Source organism: Rhamphochromis sp. 'chilingali' (genome assembly GCF_963969265.1).
Source record: "Rhamphochromis sp. 'chilingali' genome assembly, chromosome: 14".
NCBI lineage: Eukaryota > Metazoa > Chordata > Actinopteri > Cichliformes > Cichlidae > Rhamphochromis > Rhamphochromis sp. 'chilingali'.
Genome location: NC_137941.1, coordinates 1,349,857 through 1,355,856, shown reverse-complemented (window position 1 = coordinate 1,355,856; position 6,000 = coordinate 1,349,857). Strand labels below are relative to the sequence as shown.

At 43.3% G+C, this 6,000-nt stretch overlaps 1 long non-coding RNA gene across 1 annotated transcript; it reads right to left on the bottom strand.

The window, feature by feature from the left end:
- Window positions 1–1,163: 1,163 nt before the first annotated feature.
- LOC308409760 lies at window positions 1,164–4,389 on the bottom strand. The gene is made up of 3 exons (XR_013974066.1): window positions 3,800–4,389; window positions 2,003–2,731; window positions 1,164–1,861 (listed from the first exon to the last, which is right to left on the bottom strand). It is a non-coding gene; the product is annotated as an uncharacterized lncRNA (long non-coding RNA).
- Between the last annotated feature and the right edge of the window lie 1,611 nt (window positions 4,390–6,000).

Here is a 6,000-nt window from a genome sequence, read left to right as displayed (position 1 = left end):
CAGGCTAACAGAGGCTAATAGTAGCTAACAGAGGCTAAAGCAGCAGAAACAGACACAAAGGTTCTGTCTTCAGCAGCTCACCTCAGTATGGCTAGGGATGGGTATCGTTTAGGTTTTATCCAATACCAGTACCAAACCGGTACTTTTGAAACGGTGCCGGTGCTTAAACGGTGCTCAAACCGGTGCTTAAAGAATGGAGAACACAAAATTGGTCCAAAAACCTCTCATATTCAGCTGTTTTTTTGTAAAAAGATAACAATGTTAGCCTTTTCTGCAGCTATGGGGCATATATGGCATCACTCTTGGCTGGAAGCAGTGCTTAAACAATGGAAAAAACACAAACTTTGTCCAAAAACCTCTCATGTTTAGCTGTTTTCCACTTTTTCTTTGGTCATTTTAGCCTTTTTGGCCAGGGTGAAGGGAGTATCTGCCATCAAACAAGAAGACAGCCGCATGTAGCTATGATGATGTTTGCTAGTTCACCTTACCTGCATTAATGTAATCACGTGGTTAGCCTACTCAACGTAAATTACACACGAACAACATTAAGCTACTCACGCAGAGAAGAACGGCTGCTGCTGCATCATCATCCTCATCATTTCTGCTACACTGGCAGGGCTAGGGGCCAGGACTCTCCTCTTCGGGTTTTTGGGGGATGTTGCTAACTCCGGTCCGATAACAGGCACCACACCCGCAGTAGACGTATAGCATTTTGTTAAAATGTTATACGTCATCAGATTTGAGGTGTTACCTCCTTTGACAGTATCACAGTATCAGCTTAAAGCACTTGTTGCTGCTGAGTTTGCATCTTTTGCTGTGAAGTACAGCCAGACTTTGACCGCTTTGCCTTGGGCATTTTTAATCTGTAGCTCCGCTCTAAAAGAACGTACGTACCTGGCCCCGCCTACTATCCTCGGAAACGTAAAATGATTGGCTAGAATCCAAAGTGTGTCACAGCTCAGGAAAAAAAAAGCACCGAAATGTGATGAGCTTCATGTCAGACCTCTTTCATGAAGCTTTTAAGCCTCTTCTGTATAAATAAAGGTGGAGACTTCACAGCAGGGATGTGTACATTTACTCAAACACTTTTTAATGTACTTAGTTACTTTAATGTACTTAGTTACTTTAATGTACTTGTAAGGATTTCCATGTTGTGCTGCTTTCTGTGTTTATTCCATATTTTGGATGCATCCACTACACTGTATACTCCATACGATTTATTGTAAAGCTTTAGTTATTATTTTGCTGATTCAGTATCATAGATCAAACTGTCCAGCCATTTATAAGTTATTAAAATCATCATCGTCAGCTGCAACATTAAAGAGATTTACACATCAATAAATCAATAATCACAATCCACTGATATCATATATAGAACAGAAATGCATAGTGAGGACAGTTACTTTAGCTACTATAAATATATTTTGGAAGTACAACTTGTTTACTGTTTAGGGACTTGATAAGGATCATGACTTTTAGGTTATGATTATGATTATGTTGAAATTATCATGCAGCACCACGTTTCGCATGATAAAGCTGTAATAGATGACAGGGCTGCACATGAGCCTGAAAATCCTGTTTTCTGTTCTAATTGTATTTCTGTAGAAACACTCTGATGTCCTGTGGGCTCCTCTGGCGTGTTCTTGGTCCCTGTGCACCACATTTAAAAATACTGGAAAACTCCTGCCGCTGCATCTTTGATTCAGTTTGAATCCTCGGATCTTCCGTACTCCACGGCACGCTGCAGTCAGACACCTTACAGTAAAGATAGATCACTTTGGACATTACAGCAGAAAGTGGAACAGAAGGTTGTCAGTTCTTTGATCCAAGTCCTGTGAGGCCTGGATGCGCACAGCGCTACCTGCAGAAGAGTAATATCACATCTGAATAACTGTTTGATGTTAGTTAAACCTGCCCCATTGTTACCTAATTGCCACCTAATTTTATAGTCACACTGCACATAGTATGTAAATGTTATGCTTCTTTTAGACGTCTGAAATACCTGAGGGAGGCTGAAGTGTTGGTGCACCAAAGGCCAACCAGCAGCGGAATAATTGGGGGAAGGAAAGGCTGCTGATTATTATGGGGTTCAAAGGTTCTTCTGTGGAACCAAACTTCAGCGAATCCCAAGGCGGTCGGTTAGGTCGGCTCCTTCCAAACAAACACGATGAATGCACGGAGCAGGAATCAGAAGAATCCATTCACACGTTTGATGTTTTTGCCAACATAATAAATGAAGCCTGCAGTACAGAACAGTTCCCTACCTGTGAAATCTGCAGCAAATACAACATCATAATGAATCTCATTCGAGAAGCATACAACAAATGTACTAAATCTATAGGGACTTCACGAAGGAAGCAGATGTGGCAGACAACGTCAAGGAAACAGTGAGTGTCGTTGTACAAAGTGTGTTGGACACAGGAGAAGGTGACAGCTGTAGAGATGTCAGGGACTTTGACGTGGTCCAGATTATCTGCCTGTAAACGGCTCACAAATGCTGTTCTTGTGGTCAGAGGTCACAGGACGGAGAAACCATACAGCAGTGACAGGACATGAAACCAGTCTGATCCACAGAGGCTACATCACAGGCCTCAGATAATCAGCTGCTCGCGTCTTGTTGTGAGATAGAAGGTCACCTTCATGTCTTGTAGCGTCCAGGCCTCAGCAGGTCCACGCTGCACCGACCGTCTCGTAGGTGGTCGTGACGTTTTGGCTCATCCTTCTTATACTTCTGAAAAATAGTTTTAGAAAACTCTTCATAAGACATCTCAAACTTGACATGAGAGTTTTTTAAGGACTTGTGCATCTATTTTGCCCCGTAGCTCATGTCTCATCCCTACCTGTCAGCCAAAAGCGACCTGCTGCGCTAAGGTTTCACACCCCTACAGCTACATGTGCTCGGACTGAATTCATTATTCTTTAATGGCACGCGCACACAAACTCTTAAGTTCCTGATGCAATTATTGCTCATACACCTCATGCAGATAAATGTGAGCTGCACTGTAGTATCCTGCTGTTCCTTATTATAAATAGCCTCTAATGAATCGTTACTTCAAGCCTACCGATAGGCCTTTGACATGAGTTATGTGTTATGGTGGTTATGAGAGCACACTGCCAGGAATCATCAGATGGGGTAATTATTGCCTCGTCCAGTTTAATCCGCCTTGGCCACATCCCTACATGTTGCACTGACATTGCGTGGAGGTGTTTCAGAGGCTTTTCTCGCCCTCCCTCATTCTGGATCGCACTTTGTTGGCTGCACGGTACTTTTGATAAACCAACATAAAAGGTTTTTGTAAGACACCATCAGATCAGCTTCAGTGCACCATAGCATTGACTTTTCAAGTGTCTGGAGCTCTGCTGCAGAGATGGAGTTTTCTACAAAAGATGTTCCTTCATTTAGTGTTTTGATGATATTTTGGACCGTGCACCGTCTGAGACGTCGGCCCAGTGTCACGACTTTTCAGCTGAGGCTGGATGGTGATGGTCATAGCATGTGGTTCACTTCATTTTCATACTTTCATACTCAGACCATTTTCTGAAATACTTGTGCCGTTTGGATGGGGCTAATGTGTGCTCGAACTCTCCCACTCCCACCAGAGCAGAGAGGTTTTACTGTAGCACAGAGAACGGTGATTTGCAGTGAAGCTTCCCTGTAAGGTGAAGCTCACAGCAGCACAGCAGCTCTCATAAAGAGGCCAAAGGCTGATTCATTACATGTCTCTGGGACTTCTGAGTTTTGCATCTGCAGCATCTTTTCTCTGTCATATGTTTCTATTTAATTAACTTGTTGACTTACCACAGGGAAAGTGCATTTTGCTGTAATAACAATGCTTGTTTTATGCTGCTGCAGTTGTGTCTGTTTGCATAGGTATTAGCCTGCGGAGGAACGTTTCAGACCCCGAGTCCTCCAACAACACGTAGCTCCACGGTGCAGTCTGACACTGGCTGCTGGGCTGAAACAGGAACAGGAGAAGCAGAAAAAACCACCAAAGACAAAAAGTAATTCCTGAAAAGCACAGACTGCTGCAAACACTTTTGTTTTTAACACTTGGTTTCAATTCAGCTGTTTCTAGTTAGGACTTTTCTCTGGAGCTGACTCACAGACCTGCTGTCCCACATACATCTGCCTTCATCTGGCAACAGACAGGCTCTGGAGCTGGACCGGCTCCCCGGCGTCTGCCGAGGAGGAGGGAACCGAGTGCTAGCTGGAGGAATGAGCGAGCTCCTCACCCTCCCTCCTGCGGGCCCATCACCAGCAGTAGGGCCACGACAGTTCAGAGTGATGTGGACTGGGCAGCGACCTGTTGGTCTGATTCCCAGTTGCTAAAAGTGGCTAATTAGTCATGTGTCTGTATATATTTTCCTTTCATAGTCTCTTCCCTTCTCCTTCTGACTTTCAAAAACAACACGGCTCTCTCCTGTGATTACTGACAGCAGTAAATTTACTTAGATGCACTCGAGTACCCGTCTTAGTGAACCCATCAAATCCTCTAATTGGCAAATGCATTTTCTAGGCTGGGCTCATCATAAAAGGCTCCTGATTGCAGAGACAGAGCCTCTTTCTGTTCAAGACAAAATTCTAAAATTATCGTCCTCTTTGCATAAAAAGCCGACCTATCTTTAGTAAAATGACTAAACCAACAAAATAATTAGAAGCATGGTGGGAATAAAGTGTCCATCCTCTCACTGTGCAGCAGGTTATTCTACATACATCAATCATCTATAACTAATTGTAAACAGAGACAGAGGTTTTATTACAGTATGAAATTATCAGTGTAATTAGATCCCGAGCATGTGAGCAACAGAGCCTCTCCTCCGATGTGCTCCCTCTTTGTACTACATGTAGGCACACTGATAAGGATGATGAACGGCTTCTCCCGTAGCTGCTGATGGATGATACTGTCATTGTGACAACATCAAGCGAAAAATTTAATGAAAATCTTTGATACCTTGAGGCTTTTTGCGGTGGCACAGTGGTAAATGAGAGAAACGCGAGGTTCATGGCTCTCAGAGATTTCACTGAAGCCTGACAGCAAATGAACACTGACCATTATTCTCCCGGTGTGCACAAACATAAATCTACTGTACCTCGGCACTATATGTGTTTGACGTTCCTCTCGCCATCCATGGTTAAACAGTTTGCTTTGACTGAGGAGCCCCCGCACCAGATCTGGTCACAGGAAGCAGTCCTTCCTTTGAAACGTAGTTTTAATTATCTCAGTTTCTTAGTGGAGCTGCATGTTGAGGGTCTCCAACTCTCCTGGTTGTATTTACTGCATTACCTGGCAGGCAGCGTGGAATAGGCACAGAGGTTTGTTTTGTTATTCTGCAACAGGCTGCTGACGGCTGTGCAAGATTTAATCAGGCTAACCACGGTGGATATGGCATTCGCAATTACACTTTGACACTCAAATTGGAAACAGCAGATACCTGATGGCTGTGCAAGGACTTAATTAATCTGCTGTGAGGGAAGGCCTTGATACGTGCAGGCTGGTGTGGAGAACACCTGCTGTCCATCTCCCTTTTGTAATTCTTTAATTCCAATTATCAACAATAAGTACATTTTTGGATGCAATAATAATGTTCCAGCTCGATAAGTGGGGGCTGTTGGATGAGACCAATCATTTACAGCTGGTAAGGAAACGCGCCTGACCACAGAAAAACAGCTTTGCAGTGTGCCGTCATGTCTGCTTCAGTAACTAATAATGCATGAGTAAAGGTGAGTATAAGTGCGCCATAAAACAATGTTCAGAGAAACAATATTTTGTTTGTTCCACAGCCTGTTTGAAGCTGCACGGCAGCAGATGGTGAGAAAACCGAAGCTCAAGATAAAACACACAAGGTGTAAAGATACTCATTTAAATGCAGAGGACTGTTTGTTTGTTAAAAAATTGAAAATTGAAAAATGAAAGGCTGATATCCTGCTTTCACAATGACAGAAAGGGGTTTTTCTGATGTACCAGATGCAGCATTAATTTGCCAAGTCCTTCAAATGTG